The following is a 22,110-nucleotide window of genomic DNA, read 5'->3' as shown; positions in this document are numbered from 1 at the left end:
GCAGCAGCGCTATTGTGATGTCATCGGGGGGCATTGTGACAAGCCGCCAGTGTTCCGTCTCTTCATGTTGTGCACAGTTCAAACGGAAAATACATCAACAGGCAGACTACAGAAAAGCTTACTATCAAAGGTTAGAGGGGGGCTTTCTCAGAGGGCTTTTTACAGTTTTTCTATTCCCAATTAGCCGTTTAAGTGTACTTATTGAAAGTAGTAATTCTTTCATAGGCCGCCCTTTCTTAGTATTTGACGTTCCTTATATTGCGGTATGAGGCTTCGCAGTAGGTTGCAAACATTCATCACCCATGACTGTCCCCAATTGAGCTCAGAAGCTCAATGTCTATCATGACCTCTCTTTTAGAATGTCCAAGAGCAAGCAAACTATTCCTCCAGGAGAGGGCGCCAACAGACTACTAAAGAGATCATCATTACTCAAAGAAAACCCCAAAAACCAATGCATGATAGGAATAAACAGGTAACTTTCTTTGGAGTGGAAGCGGAGAGATCGCACCAGATGCCAATTCTAGATGTTATCACACCTGTGGTCACTGCAGCAGCAGGTGAATCCACTTTGTCCAAAAGGGATCTATTCCATTCAATTGCAAATGATCTAGATAAGACAGAGAACTGCAGCACGGGGACATAGCCGAGTTGGTCAGGTTGAGTGGTGATGAGTTTGCTATTTGGATGAATAAAGAAAGTCAAAAGTGTGAAAGATAAAAAACAAAAGGAGGAAGTGTGAAAAGTGAATGGGCCAAATTGAGGTGCATATGAAGACGTATGCTTTCTTCCAATTCATTAAATCGGGCTAATATGAATCAGGTGAATTGAGTTCTGCTTTTGGAAACTGGGTTAAGAAGGGGTGCACCGTTCCTGGAGGTACTGCAATACCAGGTCAATGCGTGGAGTGGACAGAGCAAGCTCTTTTTCCATCTCCCTGTTCTAAAAATCCATTTAATATATGGTCCCCAGATAGGGGACGTATCAGATATTAAACTGATAAGAACAGATACTACACTTGATCTTAGCCAAAAGGCCGAGAAGCGATAACCAGAATTGGTTTGGGCCTCGAGTGGCACCCTGGCCTATGCCGGACACATCTTAGGGAGAGAGAGCGAGAGGGAGACAAACCCACGCCTACACAAGACATTTTGTCACCCAAGCCAACCCTTGAAAAGGCTGCTTTGCAGAGCCAAAACAAGAAGAATGGTGCGTTTTGCAGCCGCCGCCCACTGCAATGAATCTGAATAACTCCTCCTTTAGGGCGCAAGCAACTCCCCTCCCCCTTGCAGTCTTTCCAATTCACGATACAAAAAGACGGACAGGACAGGTTGCCTGACTTTCCGTCACTGCCACCCTTTGCCATCCTTACCCGTAGAAAGCCCTTTCATCATCCCCAAACCCTAATCTTTTCCCTTTCCTTCCCAGCCCCCAAACCCTGCCCTCTGTACCTTTCTCACCACCCGCTTCCCTTCTCCTGTCATCCCCCTACCACCCGGGAAAAAAAGAGATTGCCCCCTCCTTCCACTAGCCCACCCTCCCACCCAAAGAACAACTTCTTCTGCGCAGCTTGTTTTCTAGGCAGCAGCGCTATTGTGATGTCATCGGGGGGCATTGTGACAAGCCGCCAGTGTTCCGTCTCTTCATGTTGTGCACAGTTCAAACGGAAAATACATCAACAGGCAGACTACAGAAAAGCTTACTATCAAAGGTTAGAGGGGGGCTTTCTCAGAGGGCTTTTTACAGTTTTTCTATTCCCAATTAGCCGTTTAAGTGTACTTATTGAAAGTAGTAATTCTTTCATAGGCCGCCCTTTCTTAGTATTTGACGTTCCTTATATTGCGGTATGAGGCTTCGCAGTAGGTTGCAAACATTCATCACCCATGACTGTCCCCAATTGAGCTCAGAAGCTCAATGTCTATCATGACCTCTCTTTTAGAATGTCCAAGAGCAAGCAAACTATTCCTCCAGGAGAGGGCGCCAACAGACTACTAAAGAGATCATCATTACTCAAAGAAAACCCCAAAAACCAATGCATGATAGGAATAAACAGGTAACTTTCTTTGGAGTGGAAGCGGAGAGATCGCACCAGATGCCAATTCTAGATGTTATCACACCTGTGGTCACTGCAGCAGCAGGTGAATCCACTTTGTCCAAAAGGGATCTATTCCATTCAATTGCAAATGATCTAGATAAGACAGAGAACTGCAGCACGGGGACATAGCCGAGTTGGTCAGGTTGAGTGGTGATGAGTTTGCTATTTGGATGAATAAAGAAAGTCAAAAGTGTGAAAGATAAAAAACAAAAGGAGGAAGTGTGAAAAGTGAATGGGCCAAATTGAGGTGCATATGAAGACGTATGCTTTCTTCCAATTCATTAAATCGGGCTAATATGAATCAGGTGAATTGAGTTCTGCTTTTGGAAACTGGGTTAAGAAGGGGTGCACCGTTCCTGGAGGTACTGCAATACCAGGTCAATGCGTGGAGTGGACAGAGCAAGCTCTTTTTCCATCTCCCTGTTCTAAAAATCCATTTAATATATGGTCCCCAGATAGGGGACGTATCAGATATTAAACTGATAAGAACAGATACTACACTTGATCTTAGCCAAAAGGCCGAGAAGCGATAACCAGAATTGGTTTGGGCCTCGAGTGGCACCCTGGCCTATGCCGGACACATCTTAGGGAGAGAGAGCGAGAGGGAGACAAACCCACGCCTACACAAGACATTTTGTCACCCAAGCCAACCCTTGAAAAGGCTGCTTTGCAGAGCCAAAACAAGAAGAATGGTGCGTTTTGCAGCCGCCGCCCACTGCAATGAATCTGAATAACTCCTCCTTTAGGGCGCAAGCAACTCCCCTCCCCCTTGCAGTCTTTCCAATTCACGATACAAAAAGACGGACAGGACAGGTTGCCTGACTTTCCGTCACTGCCACCCTTTGCCATCCTTACCCGTAGAAAGCCCTTTCATCATCCCCAAACCCTAATCTTTTCCCTTTCCTTCCCAGCCCCCAAACCCTGCCCTCTGTACCTTTCTCACCACCCGCTTCCCTTCTCCTGTCATCCCCCTACCACCCGGGAAAAAAAGAGATTGCCCCCTCCTTCCACTAGCCCACCCTCCCACCCAAAGAACAACTTCTTCTGCGCAGCTTGTTTTCTAGGCAGCAGCGCTATTGTGATGTCATCGGGGGGCATTGTGACAAGCCGCCAGTGTTCCGTCTCTTCATGTTGTGCACAGTTCAAACGGAAAATACATCAACAGGCAGACTACAGAAAAGCTTACTATCAAAGGTTAGAGGGGGGCTTTCTCAGAGGGCTTTTTACAGTTTTTCTATTCCCAATTAGCCGTTTAAGTGTACTTATTGAAAGTAGTAATTCTTTCATAGGCCGCCCTTTCTTAGTATTTGACGTTCCTTATATTGCGGTATGAGGCTTCGCAGTAGGTTGCAAACATTCATCACCCATGACTGTCCCCAATTGAGCTCAGAAGCTCAATGTCTATCATGACCTCTCTTTTAGAATGTCCAAGAGCAAGCAAACTATTCCTCCAGGAGAGGGCGCCAACAGACTACTAAAGAGATCATCATTACTCAAAGAAAACCCCAAAAACCAATGCATGATAGGAATAAACAGGTAACTTTCTTTGGAGTGGAAGCGGAGAGATCGCACCAGATGCCAATTCTAGATGTTATCACACCTGTGGTCACTGCAGCAGCAGGTGAATCCACTTTGTCCAAAAGGGATCTATTCCATTCAATTGCAAATGATCTAGATAAGAGAGAGAACTGCAGCACGGGGACATAGCCGAGTTGGTCAGGTTGAGTGGTGATGAGTTTGCTATTTGGATGAATAAAGAAAGTCAAAAGTGTGAAAGATAAAAAACAAAAGGAGGAAGTGTGAAAAGTGAATGGGCCAAATTGAGGTGCATATGAAGACGTATGCTTTCTTCCAATTCATTAAATCGGGCTAATATGAATCAGGTGAATTGAGTTCTGCTTTTGGAAACTGGGTTAAGAAGGGGTGCACCGTTCCTGGAGGTACTGCAATACCAGGTCAATGCGTGGAGTGGACAGAGCAAGCTCTTTTTCCATCTCCCTGTTCTAAAAATCCATTTAATATATGGTCCCCAGATAGGGGACGTATCAGATATTAAACTGATAAGAACAGATACTACACTTGATCTTAGCCAAAAGGCCGAGAAGCGATAACCAGAATTGGTTTGGGCCTCGAGTGGCACCCTGGCCTATGCCGGACACATCTTAGGGAGAGAGAGCGAGAGGGAGACAAACCCACGCCTACACAAGACATTTTGTCACCCAAGCCAACCCTTGAAAAGGCTGCTTTGCAGAGCCAAAACAAGAAGAATGGTGCGTTTTGCAGCCGCCGCCCACTGCAATGAATCTGAATAACTCCTCCTTTAGGGCGCAAGCAACTCCCCTCCCCCTTGCAGTCTTTCCAATTCACGATACAAAAAGACGGACAGGACAGGTTGCCTGACTTTCCGTCACTGCCACCCTTTGCCATCCTTACCCGTAGAAAGCCCTTTCATCATCCCCAAACCCTAATCTTTTCCCTTTCCTTCCCAGCCCCCAAACCCTGCCCTCTGTACCTTTCTCACCACCCGCTTCCCTTCTCCTGTCATCCCCCTACCACCCGGGAAAAAAAGAGATTGCCCCCTCCTTCCACTAGCCCACCCTCCCACCCAAAGAACAACTTCTTCTGCGCAGCTTGTTTTCTAGGCAGCAGCGCTATTGTGATGTCATCGGGGGGCATTGTGACAAGCCGCCAGTGTTCCGTCTCTTCATGTTGTGCACAGTTCAAACGGAAAATACATCAACAGGCAGACTACAGAAAAGCTTACTATCAAAGGTTAGAGGGGGGCTTTCTCAGAGGGCTTTTTACAGTTTTTCTATTCCCAATTAGCCGTTTAAGTGTACTTATTGAAAGTAGTAATTCTTTCATAGGCCGCCCTTTCTTAGTATTTGACGTTCCTTATATTGCGGTATGAGGCTTCGCAGTAGGTTGCAAACATTCATCACCCATGACTGTCCCCAATTGAGCTCAGAAGCTCAATGTCTATCATGACCTCTCTTTTAGAATGTCCAAGAGCAAGCAAACTATTCCTCCAGGAGAGGGCGCCAACAGACTACTAAAGAGATCATCATTACTCAAAGAAAACCCCAAAAACCAATGCATGATAGGAATAAACAGGTAACTTTCTTTGGAGTGGAAGCGGAGAGATCGCACCAGATGCCAATTCTAGATGTTATCACACCTGTGGTCACTGCAGCAGCAGGTGAATCCACTTTGTCCAAAAGGGATCTATTCCATTCAATTGCAAATGATCTAGATAAGACAGAGAACTGCAGCACGGGGACATAGCCGAGTTGGTCAGGTTGAGTGGTGATGAGTTTGCTATTTGGATGAATAAAGAAAGTCAAAAGTGTGAAAGATAAAAAACAAAAGGAGGAAGTGTGAAAAGTGAATGGGCCAAATTGAGGTGCATATGAAGACGTATGCTTTCTTCCAATTCATTAAATCGGGCTAATATGAATCAGGTGAATTGAGTTCTGCTTTTGGAAACTGGGTTAAGAAGGGGTGCACCGTTCCTGGAGGTACTGCAATACCAGGTCAATGCGTGGAGTGGACAGAGCAAGCTCTTTTTCCATCTCCCTGTTCTAAAAATCCATTTAATATATGGTCCCCAGATAGGGGACGTATCAGATATTAAACTGATAAGAACAGATACTACACTTGATCTTAGCCAAAAGGCCGAGAAGCGATAACCAGAATTGGTTTGGGCCTCGAGTGGCACCCTGGCCTATGCCGGACACATCTTAGGGAGAGAGAGCGAGAGGGAGACAAACCCACGCCTACACAAGACATTTTGTCACCCAAGCCAACCCTTGAAAAGGCTGCTTTGCAGAGCCAAAACAAGAAGAATGGTGCGTTTTGCAGCCGCCGCCCACTGCAATGAATCTGAATAACTCCTCCTTTAGGGCGCAAGCAACTCCCCTCCCCCTTGCAGTCTTTCCAATTCACGATACAAAAAGACGGACAGGACAGGTTGCCTGACTTTCCGTCACTGCCACCCTTTGCCATCCTTACCCGTAGAAAGCCCTTTCATCATCCCCAAACCCTAATCTTTTCCCTTTCCTTCCCAGCCCCCAAACCCTGCCCTCTGTACCTTTCTCACCACCCGCTTCCCTTCTCCTGTCATCCCCCTACCACCCGGGAAAAAAAGAGATTGCCCCCTCCTTCCACTAGCCCACCCTCCCACCCAAAGAACAACTTCTTCTGCGCAGCTTGTTTTCTAGGCAGCAGCGCTATTGTGATGTCATCGGGGGGCATTGTGACAAGCCGCCAGTGTTCCGTCTCTTCATGTTGTGCACAGTTCAAACGGAAAATACATCAACAGGCAGACTACAGAAAAGCTTACTATCAAAGGTTAGAGGGGGGCTTTCTCAGAGGGCTTTTTACAGTTTTTCTATTCCCAATTAGCCGTTTAAGTGTACTTATTGAAAGTAGTAATTCTTTCATAGGCCGCCCTTTCTTAGTATTTGACGTTCCTTATATTGCGGTATGAGGCTTCGCAGTAGGTTGCAAACATTCATCACCCATGACTGTCCCCAATTGAGCTCAGAAGCTCAATGTCTATCATGACCTCTCTTTTAGAATGTCCAAGAGCAAGCAAACTATTCCTCCAGGAGAGGGCGCCAACAGACTACTAAAGAGATCATCATTACTCAAAGAAAACCCCAAAAACCAATGCATGATAGGAATAAACAGGTAACTTTCTTTGGAGTGGAAGCGGAGAGATCGCACCAGATGCCAATTCTAGATGTTATCACACCTGTGGTCACTGCAGCAGCAGGTGAATCCACTTTGTCCAAAAGGGATCTATTCCATTCAATTGCAAATGATCTAGATAAGACAGAGAACTGCAGCACGGGGACATAGCCGAGTTGGTCAGGTTGAGTGGTGATGAGTTTGCTATTTGGATGAATAAAGAAAGTCAAAAGTGTGAAAGATAAAAAACAAAAGGAGGAAGTGTGAAAAGTGAATGGGCCAAATTGAGGTGCATATGAAGACGTATGCTTTCTTCCAATTCATTAAATCGGGCTAATATGAATCAGGTGAATTGAGTTCTGCTTTTGGAAACTGGGTTAAGAAGGGGTGCACCGTTCCTGGAGGTACTGCAATACCAGGTCAATGCGTGGAGTGGACAGAGCAAGCTCTTTTTCCATCTCCCTGTTCTAAAAATCCATTTAATATATGGTCCCCAGATAGGGGACGTATCAGATATTAAACTGATAAGAACAGATACTACACTTGATCTTAGCCAAAAGGCCGAGAAGCGATAACCAGAATTGGTTTGGGCCTCGAGTGGCACCCTGGCCTATGCCGGACACATCTTAGGGAGAGAGAGCGAGAGGGAGACAAACCCACGCCTACACAAGACATTTTGTCACCCAAGCCAACCCTTGAAAAGGCTGCTTTGCAGAGCCAAAACAAGAAGAATGGTGCGTTTTGCAGCCGCCGCCCACTGCAATGAATCTGAATAACTCCTCCTTTAGGGCGCAAGCAACTCCCCTCCCCCTTGCAGTCTTTCCAATTCACGATACAAAAAGACGGACAGGACAGGTTGCCTGACTTTCCGTCACTGCCACCCTTTGCCATCCTTACCCGTAGAAAGCCCTTTCATCATCCCCAAACCCTAATCTTTTCCCTTTCCTTCCCAGCCCCCAAACCCTGCCCTCTGTACCTTTCTCACCACCCGCTTCCCTTCTCCTGTCATCCCCCTACCACCCGGGAAAAAAAGAGATTGCCCCCTCCTTCCACTAGCCCACCCTCCCACCCAAAGAACAACTTCTTCTGCGCAGCTTGTTTTCTAGGCAGCAGCGCTATTGTGATGTCATCGGGGGGCATTGTGACAAGCCGCCAGTGTTCCGTCTCTTCATGTTGTGCACAGTTCAAACGGAAAATACATCAACAGGCAGACTACAGAAAAGCTTACTATCAAAGGTTAGAGGGGGGCTTTCTCAGAGGGCTTTTTACAGTTTTTCTATTCCCAATTAGCCGTTTAAGTGTACTTATTGAAAGTAGTAATTCTTTCATAGGCCGCCCTTTCTTAGTATTTGACGTTCCTTATATTGCGGTATGAGGCTTCGCAGTAGGTTGCAAACATTCATCACCCATGACTGTCCCCAATTGAGCTCAGAAGCTCAATGTCTATCATGACCTCTCTTTTAGAATGTCCAAGAGCAAGCAAACTATTCCTCCAGGAGAGGGCGCCAACAGACTACTAAAGAGATCATCATTACTCAAAGAAAACCCCAAAAACCAATGCATGATAGGAATAAACAGGTAACTTTCTTTGGAGTGGAAGTGGAGAGATCGCACCAGATGCCAATTCTAGATGTTATCACACCTGTGGTCACTGCAGCAGCAGGTGAATCCACTTTGTCCAAAAGGGATCTATTCCATTCAATTGCAAATGATCTAGATAAGACAGAGAACTGCAGCACGGGGACATAGCCGAGTTGGTCAGGTTGAGTGGTGATGAGTTTGCTATTTGGATGAATAAAGAAAGTCAAAAGTGTGAAAGATAAAAAACAAAAGGAGGAAGTGTGAAAAGTGAATGGGCCAAATTGAGGTGCATATGAAGACGTATGCTTTCTTCCAATTCATTAAATCGGGCTAATATGAATCAGGTGAATTGAGTTCTGCTTTTGGAAACTGGGTTAAGAAGGGGTGCACCGTTCCTGGAGGTACTGCAATACCAGGTCAATGCGTGGAGTGGACAGAGCAAGCTCTTTTTCCATCTCCCTGTTCTAAAAATCCATTTAATATATGGTCCCCAGATAGGGGACGTATCAGATATTAAACTGATAAGAACAGATACTACACTTGATCTTAGCCAAAAGGCCGAGAAGCGATAACCAGAATTGGTTTGGGCCTCGAGTGGCACCCTGGCCTATGCCGGACACATCTTAGGGAGAGAGAGCGAGAGGGAGACAAACCCACGCCTACACAAGACATTTTGTCACCCAAGCCAACCCTTGAAAAGGCTGCTTTGCAGAGCCAAAACAAGAAGAATGGTGCGTTTTGCAGCCGCCGCCCACTGCAATGAATCTGAATAACTCCTCCTTTAGGGCGCAAGCAACTCCCCTCCCCCTTGCAGTCTTTCCAATTCACGATACAAAAAGACGGACAGGACAGGTTGCCTGACTTTCCGTCACTGCCACCCTTTGCCATCCTTACCCGTAGAAAGCCCTTTCATCATCCCCAAACCCTAATCTTTTCCCTTTCCTTCCCAGCCCCCAAACCCTGCCCTCTGTACCTTTCTCACCACCCGCTTCCCTTCTCCTGTCATCCCCCTACCACCCGGGAAAAAAAGAGATTGCCCCCTCCTTCCACTAGCCCACCCTCCCACCCAAAGAACAACTTCTTCTGCGCAGCTTGTTTTCTAGGCAGCAGCGCTATTGTGATGTCATCGGGGGGCATTGTGACAAGCCGCCAGTGTTCCGTCTCTTCATGTTGTGCACAGTTCAAACGGAAAATACATCAACAGGCAGACTACAGAAAAGCTTACTATCAAAGGTTAGAGGGGGGCTTTCTCAGAGGGCTTTTTACAGTTTTTCTATTCCCAATTAGCCGTTTAAGTGTACTTATTGAAAGTAGTAATTCTTTCATAGGCCGCCCTTTCTTAGTATTTGACGTTCCTTATATTGCGGTATGAGGCTTCGCAGTAGGTTGCAAACATTCATCACCCATGACTGTCCCCAATTGAGCTCAGAAGCTCAATGTCTATCATGACCTCTCTTTTAGAATGTCCAAGAGCAAGCAAACTATTCCTCCAGGAGAGGGCGCCAACAGACTACTAAAGAGATCATCATTACTCAAAGAAAACCCCAAAAACCAATGCATGATAGGAATAAACAGGTAACTTTCTTTGGAGTGGAAGCGGAGAGATCGCACCAGATGCCAATTCTAGATGTTATCACACCTGTGGTCACTGCAGCAGCAGGTGAATCCACTTTGTCCAAAAGGGATCTATTCCATTCAATTGCAAATGATCTAGATAAGACAGAGAACTGCAGCACGGGGACATAGCCGAGTTGGTCAGGTTGAGTGGTGATGAGTTTGCTATTTGGATGAATAAAGAAAGTCAAAAGTGTGAAAGATAAAAAACAAAAGGAGGAAGTGTGAAAAGTGAATGGGCCAAATTGAGGTGCATATGAAGACGTATGCTTTCTTCCAATTCATTAAATCGGGCTAATATGAATCAGGTGAATTGAGTTCTGCTTTTGGAAACTGGGTTAAGAAGGGGTGCACCGTTCCTGGAGGTACTGCAATACCAGGTCAATGCGTGGAGTGGACAGAGCAAGCTCTTTTTCCATCTCCCTGTTCTAAAAATCCATTTAATATATGGTCCCCAGATAGGGGACGTATCAGATATTAAACTGATAAGAACAGATACTACACTTGATCTTAGCCAAAAGGCCGAGAAGCGATAACCAGAATTGGTTTGGGCCTCGAGTGGCACCCTGGCCTATGCCGGACACATCTTAGGGAGAGAGAGCGAGAGGGAGACAAACCCACGCCTACACAAGACATTTTGTCACCCAAGCCAACCCTTGAAAAGGCTGCTTTGCAGAGCCAAAACAAGAAGAATGGTGCGTTTTGCAGCCGCCGCCCACTGCAATGAATCTGAATAACTCCTCCTTTAGGGCGCAAGCAACTCCCCTCCCCCTTGCAGTCTTTCCAATTCACGATACAAAAAGACGGACAGGACAGGTTGCCTGACTTTCCGTCACTGCCACCCTTTGCCATCCTTACCCGTAGAAAGCCCTTTCATCATCCCCAAACCCTAATCTTTTCCCTTTCCTTCCCAGCCCCCAAACCCTGCCCTCTGTACCTTTCTCACCACCCGCTTCCCTTCTCCTGTCATCCCCCTACCACCCGGGAAAAAAAGAGATTGCCCCCTCCTTCCACTAGCCCACCCTCCCACCCAAAGAACAACTTCTTCTGCGCAGCTTGTTTTCTAGGCAGCAGCGCTATTGTGATGTCATCGGGGGGCATTGTGACAAGCCGCCAGTGTTCCGTCTCTTCATGTTGTGCACAGTTCAAACGGAAAATACATCAACAGGCAGACTACAGAAAAGCTTACTATCAAAGGTTAGAGGGGGGCTTTCTCAGAGGGCTTTTTACAGTTTTTCTATTCCCAATTAGCCGTTTAAGTGTACTTATTGAAAGTAGTAATTCTTTCATAGGCCGCCCTTTCTTAGTATTTGACGTTCCTTATATTGCGGTATGAGGCTTCGCAGTAGGTTGCAAACATTCATCACCCATGACTGTCCCCAATTGAGCTCAGAAGCTCAATGTCTATCATGACCTCTCTTTTAGAATGTCCAAGAGCAAGCAAACTATTCCTCCAGGAGAGGGCGCCAACAGACTACTAAAGAGATCATCATTACTCAAAGAAAACCCCAAAAACCAATGCATGATAGGAATAAACAGGTAACTTTCTTTGGAGTGGAAGCGGAGAGATCGCACCAGATGCCAATTCTAGATGTTATCACACCTGTGGTCACTGCAGCAGCAGGTGAATCCACTTTGTCCAAAAGGGATCTATTCCATTCAATTGCAAATGATCTAGATAAGACAGAGAACTGCAGCACGGGGACATAGCCGAGTTGGTCAGGTTGAGTGGTGATGAGTTTGCTATTTGGATGAATAAAGAAAGTCAAAAGTGTGAAAGATAAAAAACAAAAGGAGGAAGTGTGAAAAGTGAATGGGCCAAATTGAGGTGCATATGAAGACGTATGCTTTCTTCCAATTCATTAAATCGGGCTAATATGAATCAGGTGAATTGAGTTCTGCTTTTGGAAACTGGGTTAAGAAGGGGTGCACCGTTCCTGGAGGTACTGCAATACCAGGTCAATGCGTGGAGTGGACAGAGCAAGCTCTTTTTCCATCTCCCTGTTCTAAAAATCCATTTAATATATGGTCCCCAGATAGGGGACGTATCAGATATTAAACTGATAAGAACAGATACTACACTTGATCTTAGCCAAAAGGCCGAGAAGCGATAACCAGAATTGGTTTGGGCCTCGAGTGGCACCCTGGCCTATGCCGGACACATCTTAGGGAGAGAGAGCGAGAGGGAGACAAACCCACGCCTACACAAGACATTTTGTCACCCAAGCCAACCCTTGAAAAGGCTGCTTTGCAGAGCCAAAACAAGAAGAATGGTGCGTTTTGCAGCCGCCGCCCACTGCAATGAATCTGAATAACTCCTCCTTTAGGGCGCAAGCAACTCCCCTCCCCCTTGCAGTCTTTCCAATTCACGATACAAAAAGACGGACAGGACAGGTTGCCTGACTTTCCGTCACTGCCACCCTTTGCCATCCTTACCCGTAGAAAGCCCTTTCATCATCCCCAAACCCTAATCTTTTCCCTTTCCTTCCCAGCCCCCAAACCCTGCCCTCTGTACCTTTCTCACCACCCGCTTCCCTTCTCCTGTCATCCCCCTACCACCCGGGAAAAAAAGAGATTGCCCCCTCCTTCCACTAGCCCACCCTCCCACCCAAAGAACAACTTCTTCTGCGCAGCTTGTTTTCTAGGCAGCAGCGCTATTGTGATGTCATCGGGGGGCATTGTGACAAGCCGCCAGTGTTCCGTCTCTTCATGTTGTGCACAGTTCAAACGGAAAATACATCAACAGGCAGACTACAGAAAAGCTTACTATCAAAGGTTAGAGGGGGGCTTTCTCAGAGGGCTTTTTACAGTTTTTCTATTCCCAATTAGCCGTTTAAGTGTACTTATTGAAAGTAGTAATTCTTTCATAGGCCGCCCTTTCTTAGTATTTGACGTTCCTTATATTGCGGTATGAGGCTTCGCAGTAGGTTGCAAACATTCATCACCCATGACTGTCCCCAATTGAGCTCAGAAGCTCAATGTCTATCATGACCTCTCTTTTAGAATGTCCAAGAGCAAGCAAACTATTCCTCCAGGAGAGGGCGCCAACAGACTACTAAAGAGATCATCATTACTCAAAGAAAACCCCAAAAACCAATGCATGATAGGAATAAACAGGTAACTTTCTTTGGAGTGGAAGCGGAGAGATCGCACCAGATGCCAATTCTAGATGTTATCACACCTGTGGTCACTGCAGCAGCAGGTGAATCCACTTTGTCCAAAAGGGATCTATTCCATTCAATTGCAAATGATCTAGATAAGACAGAGAACTGCAGCACGGGGACATAGCCGAGTTGGTCAGGTTGAGTGGTGATGAGTTTGCTATTTGGATGAATAAAGAAAGTCAAAAGTGTGAAAGATAAAAAACAAAAGGAGGAAGTGTGAAAAGTGAATGGGCCAAATTGAGGTGCATATGAAGACGTATGCTTTCTTCCAATTCATTAAATCGGGCTAATATGAATCAGGTGAATTGAGTTCTGCTTTTGGAAACTGGGTTAAGAAGGGGTGCACCGTTCCTGGAGGTACTGCAATACCAGGTCAATGCGTGGAGTGGACAGAGCAAGCTCTTTTTCCATCTCCCTGTTCTAAAAATCCATTTAATATATGGTCCCCAGATAGGGGACGTATCAGATATTAAACTGATAAGAACAGATACTACACTTGATCTTAGCCAAAAGGCCGAGAAGCGATAACCAGAATTGGTTTGGGCCTCGAGTGGCACCCTGGCCTATGCCGGACACATCTTAGGGAGAGAGAGCGAGAGGGAGACAAACCCACGCCTACACAAGACATTTTGTCACCCAAGCCAACCCTTGAAAAGGCTGCTTTGCAGAGCCAAAACAAGAAGAATGGTGCGTTTTGCAGCCGCCGCCCACTGCAATGAATCTGAATAACTCCTCCTTTAGGGCGCAAGCAACTCCCCTCCCCCTTGCAGTCTTTCCAATTCACGATACAAAAAGACGGACAGGACAGGTTGCCTGACTTTCCGTCACTGCCACCCTTTGCCATCCTTACCCGTAGAAAGCCCTTTCATCATCCCCAAACCCTAATCTTTTCCCTTTCCTTCCCAGCCCCCAAACCCTGCCCTCTGTACCTTTCTCACCACCCGCTTCCCTTCTCCTGTCATCCCCCTACCACCCGGGAAAAAAAGAGATTGCCCCCTCCTTCCACTAGCCCACCCTCCCACCCAAAGAACAACTTCTTCTGCGCAGCTTGTTTTCTAGGCAGCAGCGCTATTGTGATGTCATCGGGGGGCATTGTGACAAGCCGCCAGTGTTCCGTCTCTTCATGTTGTGCACAGTTCAAACGGAAAATACATCAACAGGCAGACTACAGAAAAGCTTACTATCAAAGGTTAGAGGGGGGCTTTCTCAGAGGGCTTTTTACAGTTTTTCTATTCCCAATTAGCCGTTTAAGTGTACTTATTGAAAGTAGTAATTCTTTCATAGGCCGCCCTTTCTTAGTATTTGACGTTCCTTATATTGCGGTATGAGGCTTCGCAGTAGGTTGCAAACATTCATCACCCATGACTGTCCCCAATTGAGCTCAGAAGCTCAATGTCTATCATGACCTCTCTTTTAGAATGTCCAAGAGCAAGCAAACTATTCCTCCAGGAGAGGGCGCCAACAGACTACTAAAGAGATCATCATTACTCAAAGAAAACCCCAAAAACCAATGCATGATAGGAATAAACAGGTAACTTTCTTTGGAGTGGAAGCGGAGAGATCGCACCAGATGCCAATTCTAGATGTTATCACACCTGTGGTCACTGCAGCAGCAGGTGAATCCACTTTGTCCAAAAGGGATCTATTCCATTCAATTGCAAATGATCTAGATAAGACAGAGAACTGCAGCACGGGGACATAGCCGAGTTGGTCAGGTTGAGTGGTGATGAGTTTGCTATTTGGATGAATAAAGAAAGTCAAAAGTGTGAAAGATAAAAAACAAAAGGAGGAAGTGTGAAAAGTGAATGGGCCAAATTGAGGTGCATATGAAGACGTATGCTTTCTTCCAATTCATTAAATCGGGCTAATATGAATCAGGTGAATTGAGTTCTGCTTTTGGAAACTGGGTTAAGAAGGGGTGCACCGTTCCTGGAGGTACTGCAATACCAGGTCAATGCGTGGAGTGGACAGAGCAAGCTCTTTTTCCATCTCCCTGTTCTAAAAATCCATTTAATATATGGTCCCCAGATAGGGGACGTATCAGATATTAAACTGATAAGAACAGATACTACACTTGATCTTAGCCAAAAGGCCGAGAAGCGATAACCAGAATTGGTTTGGGCCTCGAGTGGCACCCTGGCCTATGCCGGACACATCTTAGGGAGAGAGAGCGAGAGGGAGACAAACCCACGCCTACACAAGACATTTTGTCACCCAAGCCAACCCTTGAAAAGGCTGCTTTGCAGAGCCAAAACAAGAAGAATGGTGCGTTTTGCAGCCGCCGCCCACTGCAATGAATCTGAATAACTCCTCCTTTAGGGCGCAAGCAACTCCCCTCCCCCTTGCAGTCTTTCCAATTCACGATACAAAAAGACGGACAGGACAGGTTGCCTGACTTTCCGTCACTGCCACCCTTTGCCATCCTTACCCGTAGAAAGCCCTTTCATCATCCCCAAACCCTAATCTTTTCCCTTTCCTTCCCAGCCCCCAAACCCTGCCCTCTGTACCTTTCTCACCACCCGCTTCCCTTCTCCTGTCATCCCCCTACCACCCGGGAAAAAAAGAGATTGCCCCCTCCTTCCACTAGCCCACCCTCCCACCCAAAGAACAACTTCTTCTGCGCAGCTTGTTTTCTAGGCAGCAGCGCTATTGTGATGTCATCGGGGGGCATTGTGACAAGCCGCCAGTGTTCCGTCTCTTCATGTTGTGCACAGTTCAAACGGAAAATACATCAACAGGCAGACTACAGAAAAGCTTACTATCAAAGGTTAGAGGGGGGCTTTCTCAGAGGGCTTTTTACAGTTTTTCTATTCCCAATTAGCCGTTTAAGTGTACTTATTGAAAGTAGTAATTCTTTCATAGGCCGCCCTTTCTTAGTATTTGACGTTCCTTATATTGCGGTATGAGGCTTCGCAGTAGGTTGCAAACATTCATCACCCATGACTGTCCCCAATTGAGCTCAGAAGCTCAATGTCTATCATGACCTCTCTTTTAGAATGTCCAAGAGCAAGCAAACTATTCCTCCAGGAGAGGGCGCCAACAGACTACTAAAGAGATCATCATTACTCAAAGAAAACCCCAAAAACCAATGCATGATAGGAATAAACAGGTAACTTTCTTTGGAGTGGAAGCGGAGAGATCGCACCAGATGCCAATTCTAGATGTTATCACACCTGTGGTCACTGCAGCAGCAGGTGAATCCACTTTGTCCAAAAGGGATCTATTCCATTCAATTGCAAATGATCTAGATAAGACAGAGAACTGCAGCACGGGGACATAGCCGAGTTGGTCAGGTTGAGTGGTGATGAGTTTGCTATTTGGATGAATAAAGAAAGTCAAAAGTGTGAAAGATAAAAAACAAAAGGAGGAAGTGTGAAAAGTGAATGGGCCAAATTGAGGTGCATATGAAGACGTATGCTTTCTTCCAATTCATTAAATCGGGCTAATATGAATCAGGTGAATTGAGTTCTGCTTTTGGAAACTGGGTTAAGAAGGGGTGCACCGTTCCTGGAGGTACTGCAATACCAGGTCAATGCGTGGAGTGGACAGAGCAAGCTCTTTTTCCATCTCCCTGTTCTAAAAATCCATTTAATATATGGTCCCCAGATAGGGGACGTATCAGATATTAAACTGATAAGAACAGATACTACACTTGATCTTAGCCAAAAGGCCGAGAAGCGATAACCAGAATTGGTTTGGGCCTCGAGTGGCACCCTGGCCTATGCCGGACACATCTTAGGGAGAGAGAGCGAGAGGGAGACAAACCCACGCCTACACAAGACATTTTGTCACCCAAGCCAACCCTTGAAAAGGCTGCTTTGCAGAGCCAAAACAAGAAGAATGGTGCGTTTTGCAGCCGCCGCCCACTGCAATGAATCTGAATAACTCCTCCTTTAGGGCGCAAGCAACTCCCCTCCCCCTTGCAGTCTTTCCAATTCACGATACAAAAAGACGGACAGGACAGGTTGCCTGACTTTCCGTCACTGCCACCCTTTGCCATCCTTACCCGTAGAAAGCCCTTTCATCATCCCCAAACCCTAATCTTTTCCCTTTCCTTCCCAGCCCCCAAACCCTGCCCTCTGTACCTTTCTCACCACCCGCTTCCCTTCTCCTGTCATCCCCCTACCACCCGGGAAAAAAAGAGATTGCCCCCTCCTTCCACTAGCCCACCCTCCCACCCAAAGAACAACTTCTTCTGCGCAGCTTGTTTTCTAGGCAGCAGCGCTATTGTGATGTCATCGGGGGGCATTGTGACAAGCCGCCAGTGTTCCGTCTCTTCATGTTGTGCACAGTTCAAACGGAAAATACATCAACAGGCAGACTACAGAAAAGCTTACTATCAAAGGTTAGAGGGGGGCTTTCTCAGAGGGCTTTTTACAGTTTTTCTATTCCCAATTAGCCGTTTAAGTGTACTTATTGAAAGTAGTAATTCTTTCATAGGCCGCCCTTTCTTAGTATTTGACGTTCCTTATATTGCGGTATGAGGCTTCGCAGTAGGTTGCAAACATTCATCACCCATGACTGTCCCCAATTGAGCTCAGAAGCTCAATGTCTATCATGACCTCTCTTTTAGAATGTCCAAGAGCAAGCAAACTATTCCTCCAGGAGAGGGCGCCAACAGACTACTAAAGAGATCATCATTACTCAAAGAAAACCCCAAAAACCAATGCATGATAGGAATAAACAGGTAACTTTCTTTGGAGTGGAAGCGGAGAGATCGCACCAGATGCCAATTCTAGATGTTATCACACCTGTGGTCACTGCAGCAGCAGGTGAATCCACTTTGTCCAAAAGGGATCTATTCCATTCAATTGCAAATGATCTAGATAAGACAGAGAACTGCAGCACGGGGACATAGCCGAGTTGGTCAGGTTGAGTGGTGATGAGTTTGCTATTTGGATGAATAAAGAAAGTCAAAAGTGTGAAAGATAAAAAACAAAAGGAGGAAGTGTGAAAAGTGAATGGGCCAAATTGAGGTGCATATGAAGACGTATGCTTTCTTCCAATTCATTAAATCGGGCTAATATGAATCAGGTGAATTGAGTTCTGCTTTTGGAAACTGGGTTAAGAAGGGGTGCACCGTTCCTGGAGGTACTGCAATACCAGGTCAATGCGTGGAGTGGACAGAGCAAGCTCTTTTTCCATCTCCCTGTTCTAAAAATCCATTTAATATATGGTCCCCAGATAGGGGACGTATCAGATATTAAACTGATAAGAACAGATACTACACTTGATCTTAGCCAAAAGGCCGAGAAGCGATAACCAGAATTGGTTTGGGCCTCGAGTGGCACCCTGGCCTATGCCGGACACATCTTAGGGAGAGAGAGCGAGAGGGAGACAAACCCACGCCTACACAAGACATTTTGTCACCCAAGCCAACCCTTGAAAAGGCTGCTTTGCAGAGCCAAAACAAGAAGAATGGTGCGTTTTGCAGCCGCCGCCCACTGCAATGAATCTGAATAACTCCTCCTTTAGGGCGCAAGCAACTCCCCTCCCCCTTGCAGTCTTTCCAATTCACGATACAAAAAGACGGACAGGACAGGTTGCCTGACTTTCCGTCACTGCCACCCTTTGCCATCCTTACCCGTAGAAAGCCCTTTCATCATCCCCAAACCCTAATCTTTTCCCTTTCCTTCCCAGCCCCCAAACCCTGCCCTCTGTACCTTTCTCACCACCCGCTTCCCTTCTCCTGTCATCCCCCTACCACCCGGGAAAAAAAGAGATTGCCCCCTCCTTCCACTAGCCCACCCTCCCACCCAAAGAACAACTTCTTCTGCGCAGCTTGTTTTCTAGGCAGCAGCGCTATTGTGATGTCATCGGGGGGCATTGTGACAAGCCGCCAGTGTTCCGTCTCTTCATGTTGTGCACAGTTCAAACGGAAAATACATCAACAGGCAGACTACAGAAAAGCTTACTATCAAAGGTTAGAGGGGGGCTTTCTCAGAGGGCTTTTTACAGTTTTTCTATTCCCAATTAGCCGTTTAAGTGTACTTATTGAAAGTAGTAATTCTTTCATAGGCCGCCCTTTCTTAGTATTTGACGTTCCTTATATTGCGGTATGAGGCTTCGCAGTAGGTTGCAAACATTCATCACCCATGACTGTCCCCAATTGAGCTCAGAAGCTCAATGTCTATCATGACCTCTCTTTTAGAATGTCCAAGAGCAAGCAAACTATTCCTCCAGGAGAGGGCGCCAACAGACTACTAAAGAGATCATCATTACTCAAAGAAAACCCCAAAAACCAATGCATGATAGGAATAAACAGGTAACTTTCTTTGGAGTGGAAGCGGAGAGATCGCACCAGATGCCAATTCTAGATGTTATCACACCTGTGGTCACTGCAGCAGCAGGTGAATCCACTTTGTCCAAAAGGGATCTATTCCATTCAATTGCAAATGATCTAGATAAGACAGAGAACTGCAGCACGGGGACATAGCCGAGTTGGTCAGGTTGAGTGGTGATGAGTTTGCTATTTGGATGAATAAAGAAAGTCAAAAGTGTGAAAGATAAAAAACAAAAGGAGGAAGTGTGAAAAGTGAATGGGCCAAATTGAGGTGCATATGAAGACGTATGCTTTCTTCCAATTCATTAAATCGGGCTAATATGAATCAGGTGAATTGAGTTCTGCTTTTGGAAACTGGGTTAAGAAGGGGTGCACCGTTCCTGGAGGTACTGCAATACCAGGTCAATGCGTGGAGTGGACAGAGCAAGCTCTTTTTCCATCTCCCTGTTCTAAAAATCCATTTAATATATGGTCCCCAGATAGGGGACGTATCAGATATTAAACTGATAAGAACAGATACTACACTTGATCTTAGCCAAAAGGCCGAGAAGCGATAACCAGAATTGGTTTGGGCCTCGAGTGGCACCCTGGCCTATGCCGGACACATCTTAGGGAGAGAGAGCGAGAGGGAGACAAACCCACGCCTACACAAGACATTTTGTCACCCAAGCCAACCCTTGAAAAGGCTGCTTTGCAGAGCCAAAACAAGAAGAATGGTGCGTTTTGCAGCCGCCGCCCACTGCAATGAATCTGAATAACTCCTCCTTTAGGGCGCAAGCAACTCCCCTCCCCCTTGCAGTCTTTCCAATTCACGATACAAAAAGACGGACAGGACAGGTTGCCTGACTTTCCGTCACTGCCACCCTTTGCCATCCTTACCCGTAGAAAGCCCTTTCATCATCCCCAAACCCTAATCTTTTCCCTTTCCTTCCCAGCCCCCAAACCCTGCCCTCTGTACCTTTCTCACCACCCGCTTCCCTTCTCCTGTCATCCCCCTACCACCCGGGAAAAAAAGAGATTGCCCCCTCCTTCCACTAGCCCACCCTCCCACCCAAAGAACAACTTCTTCTGCGCAGCTTGTTTTCTAGGCAGCAGCGCTATTGTGATGTCATCGGGGGGCATTGTGACAAGCCGCCAGTGTTCCGTCTCTTCATGTTGTGCACAGTTCAAACGGAAAATACATCAACAGGCAGACTACAGAAAAGCTTACTATCAAAGGTTAGAGGGGGGCTTTCTCAGAGGGCTTTTTACAGTTTTTCTATTCCCAATTAGCCGTTTAAGTGTACTTATTGAAAGTAGTAATTCTTTCATAGGCCGCCCTTTCTTAGTATTTGACGTTCCTTATATTGCGGTATGAGGCTTCGCAGTAGGTTGCAAACATTCATCACCCATGACTGTCCCCAATTGAGCTCAGAAGCTCAATGTCTATCATGACCTCTCTTTTAGAATGTCCAAGAGCAAGCAAACTATTCCTCCAGGAGAGGGCGCCAACAGACTACTAAAGAGATCATCATTACTCAAAGAAAACCCCAAAAACCAATGCATGATAGGAATAAACAGGTAACTTTCTTTGGAGTGGAAGCGGAGAGATCGCACCAGATGCCAATTCTAGATGTTATCACACCTGTGGTCACTGCAGCAGCAGGTGAATCCACTTTGTCCAAAAGGGATCTATTCCATTCAATTGCAAATGATCTAGATAAGACAGAGAACTGCAGCACGGGGACATAGCCGAGTTGGTCAGGTTGAGTGGTGATGAGTTTGCTATTTGGATGAATAAAGAAAGTCAAAAGTGTGAAAGATAAAAAACAAAAGGAGGAAGTGTGAAAAGTGAATGGGCCAAATTGAGGTGCATATGAAGACGTATGCTTTCTTCCAATTCATTAAATCGGGCTAATATGAATCAGGTGAATTGAGTTCTGCTTTTGGAAACTGGGTTAAGAAGGGGTGCACCGTTCCTGGAGGTACTGCAATACCAGGTCAATGCGTGGAGTGGACAGAGCAAGCTCTTTTTCCATCTCCCTGTTCTAAAAATCCATTTAATATATGGTCCCCAGATAGGGGACGTATCAGATATTAAACTGATAAGAACAGATACTACACTTGATCTTAGCCAAAAGGCCGAGAAGCGATAACCAGAATTGGTTTGGGCCTCGAGTGGCACCCTGGCCTATGCCGGACACATCTTAGGGAGAGAGAGCGAGAGGGAGACAAACCCACGCCTACACAAGACATTTTGTCACCCAAGCCAACCCTTGAAAAGGCTGCTTTGCAGAGCCAAAACAAGAAGAATGGTGCGTTTTGCAGCCGCCGCCCACTGCAATGAATCTGAATAACTCCTCCTTTAGGGCGCAAGCAACTCCCCTCCCCCTTGCAGTCTTTCCAATTCACGATACAAAAAGACGGACAGGACAGGTTGCCTGACTTTCCGTCACTGCCACCCTTTGCCATCCTTACCCGTAGAAAGCCCTTTCATCATCCCCAAACCCTAATCTTTTCCCTTTCCTTCCCAGCCCCCAAACCCTGCCCTCTGTACCTTTCTCACCACCCGCTTCCCTTCTCCTGTCATCCCCCTACCACCCGGGAAAAAAAGAGATTGCCCCCTCCTTCCACTAGCCCACCCTCCCACCCAAAGAACAACTTCTTCTGCGCAGCTTGTTTTCTAGGCAGCAGCGCTATTGTGA

General features: G+C 46.3%; 14 non-coding genes across 14 annotated transcripts; all 14 read right to left on the bottom strand.

Moving 5' to 3' along the window:
* Positions 1 to 854: 854 nt before the first annotated feature.
* Positions 855 to 1,045, bottom strand: LOC142266221 (U2 spliceosomal RNA). The gene has a single exon (XR_012732355.1). It is a non-coding gene; the product is annotated as a U2 spliceosomal RNA (small nuclear RNA).
* A 1,387-nt stretch (positions 1,046 to 2,432) lies between these two features.
* Positions 2,433 to 2,623, bottom strand: LOC142266220 (U2 spliceosomal RNA). Its single transcript, XR_012732354.1, has one exon. It is a non-coding gene; the product is annotated as a U2 spliceosomal RNA (small nuclear RNA).
* A 1,387-nt stretch (positions 2,624 to 4,010) lies between these two features.
* On the bottom strand, positions 4,011 to 4,201 carry LOC142266219 (U2 spliceosomal RNA). The gene has a single exon (XR_012732353.1). It is a non-coding gene; the product is annotated as a U2 spliceosomal RNA (small nuclear RNA).
* Positions 4,202 to 5,588: 1,387 nt separating this feature from the next.
* LOC142266217 (U2 spliceosomal RNA) lies at positions 5,589 to 5,779 on the bottom strand. Its single transcript, XR_012732351.1, has one exon. It is a non-coding gene; the product is annotated as a U2 spliceosomal RNA (small nuclear RNA).
* A 1,387-nt stretch (positions 5,780 to 7,166) lies between these two features.
* On the bottom strand, positions 7,167 to 7,357 carry LOC142266216 (U2 spliceosomal RNA). The gene has a single exon (XR_012732350.1). It is a non-coding gene; the product is annotated as a U2 spliceosomal RNA (small nuclear RNA).
* Positions 7,358 to 8,744: 1,387 nt separating this feature from the next.
* On the bottom strand, positions 8,745 to 8,935 carry LOC142266214 (U2 spliceosomal RNA). Its single transcript, XR_012732349.1, has one exon. It is a non-coding gene; the product is annotated as a U2 spliceosomal RNA (small nuclear RNA).
* Positions 8,936 to 10,322: 1,387 nt separating this feature from the next.
* Positions 10,323 to 10,513, bottom strand: LOC142266213 (U2 spliceosomal RNA). Its single transcript, XR_012732348.1, has one exon. It is a non-coding gene; the product is annotated as a U2 spliceosomal RNA (small nuclear RNA).
* Positions 10,514 to 11,900: 1,387 nt separating this feature from the next.
* Positions 11,901 to 12,091, bottom strand: LOC142266212 (U2 spliceosomal RNA). Its single transcript, XR_012732347.1, has one exon. It is a non-coding gene; the product is annotated as a U2 spliceosomal RNA (small nuclear RNA).
* A 1,387-nt stretch (positions 12,092 to 13,478) lies between these two features.
* LOC142266211 (U2 spliceosomal RNA) lies at positions 13,479 to 13,669 on the bottom strand. The gene has a single exon (XR_012732346.1). It is a non-coding gene; the product is annotated as a U2 spliceosomal RNA (small nuclear RNA).
* Positions 13,670 to 15,056: 1,387 nt separating this feature from the next.
* LOC142266210 (U2 spliceosomal RNA) lies at positions 15,057 to 15,247 on the bottom strand. Its single transcript, XR_012732345.1, has one exon. It is a non-coding gene; the product is annotated as a U2 spliceosomal RNA (small nuclear RNA).
* Positions 15,248 to 16,634: 1,387 nt separating this feature from the next.
* Positions 16,635 to 16,825, bottom strand: LOC142266209 (U2 spliceosomal RNA). The gene has a single exon (XR_012732344.1). It is a non-coding gene; the product is annotated as a U2 spliceosomal RNA (small nuclear RNA).
* Positions 16,826 to 18,212: 1,387 nt separating this feature from the next.
* On the bottom strand, positions 18,213 to 18,403 carry LOC142266208 (U2 spliceosomal RNA). The gene has a single exon (XR_012732343.1). It is a non-coding gene; the product is annotated as a U2 spliceosomal RNA (small nuclear RNA).
* Positions 18,404 to 19,790: 1,387 nt separating this feature from the next.
* Positions 19,791 to 19,981, bottom strand: LOC142266207 (U2 spliceosomal RNA). The gene has a single exon (XR_012732342.1). It is a non-coding gene; the product is annotated as a U2 spliceosomal RNA (small nuclear RNA).
* Positions 19,982 to 21,368: 1,387 nt separating this feature from the next.
* LOC142266205 (U2 spliceosomal RNA) lies at positions 21,369 to 21,559 on the bottom strand. The gene has a single exon (XR_012732340.1). It is a non-coding gene; the product is annotated as a U2 spliceosomal RNA (small nuclear RNA).
* Between the last annotated feature and the right edge of the window lie 551 nt (positions 21,560 to 22,110).

This window comes from Anomaloglossus baeobatrachus, unplaced genomic scaffold (genome assembly GCF_048569485.1).
Source record: "Anomaloglossus baeobatrachus isolate aAnoBae1 unplaced genomic scaffold, aAnoBae1.hap1 Scaffold_2825, whole genome shotgun sequence".
In the NCBI taxonomy this organism is placed as follows: domain Eukaryota; kingdom Metazoa; phylum Chordata; class Amphibia; order Anura; family Aromobatidae; genus Anomaloglossus; species Anomaloglossus baeobatrachus.
The sequence above is the reverse complement of the archived record's forward strand: the minus strand, read 5'-3'. Positions and strand labels throughout refer to the sequence as shown.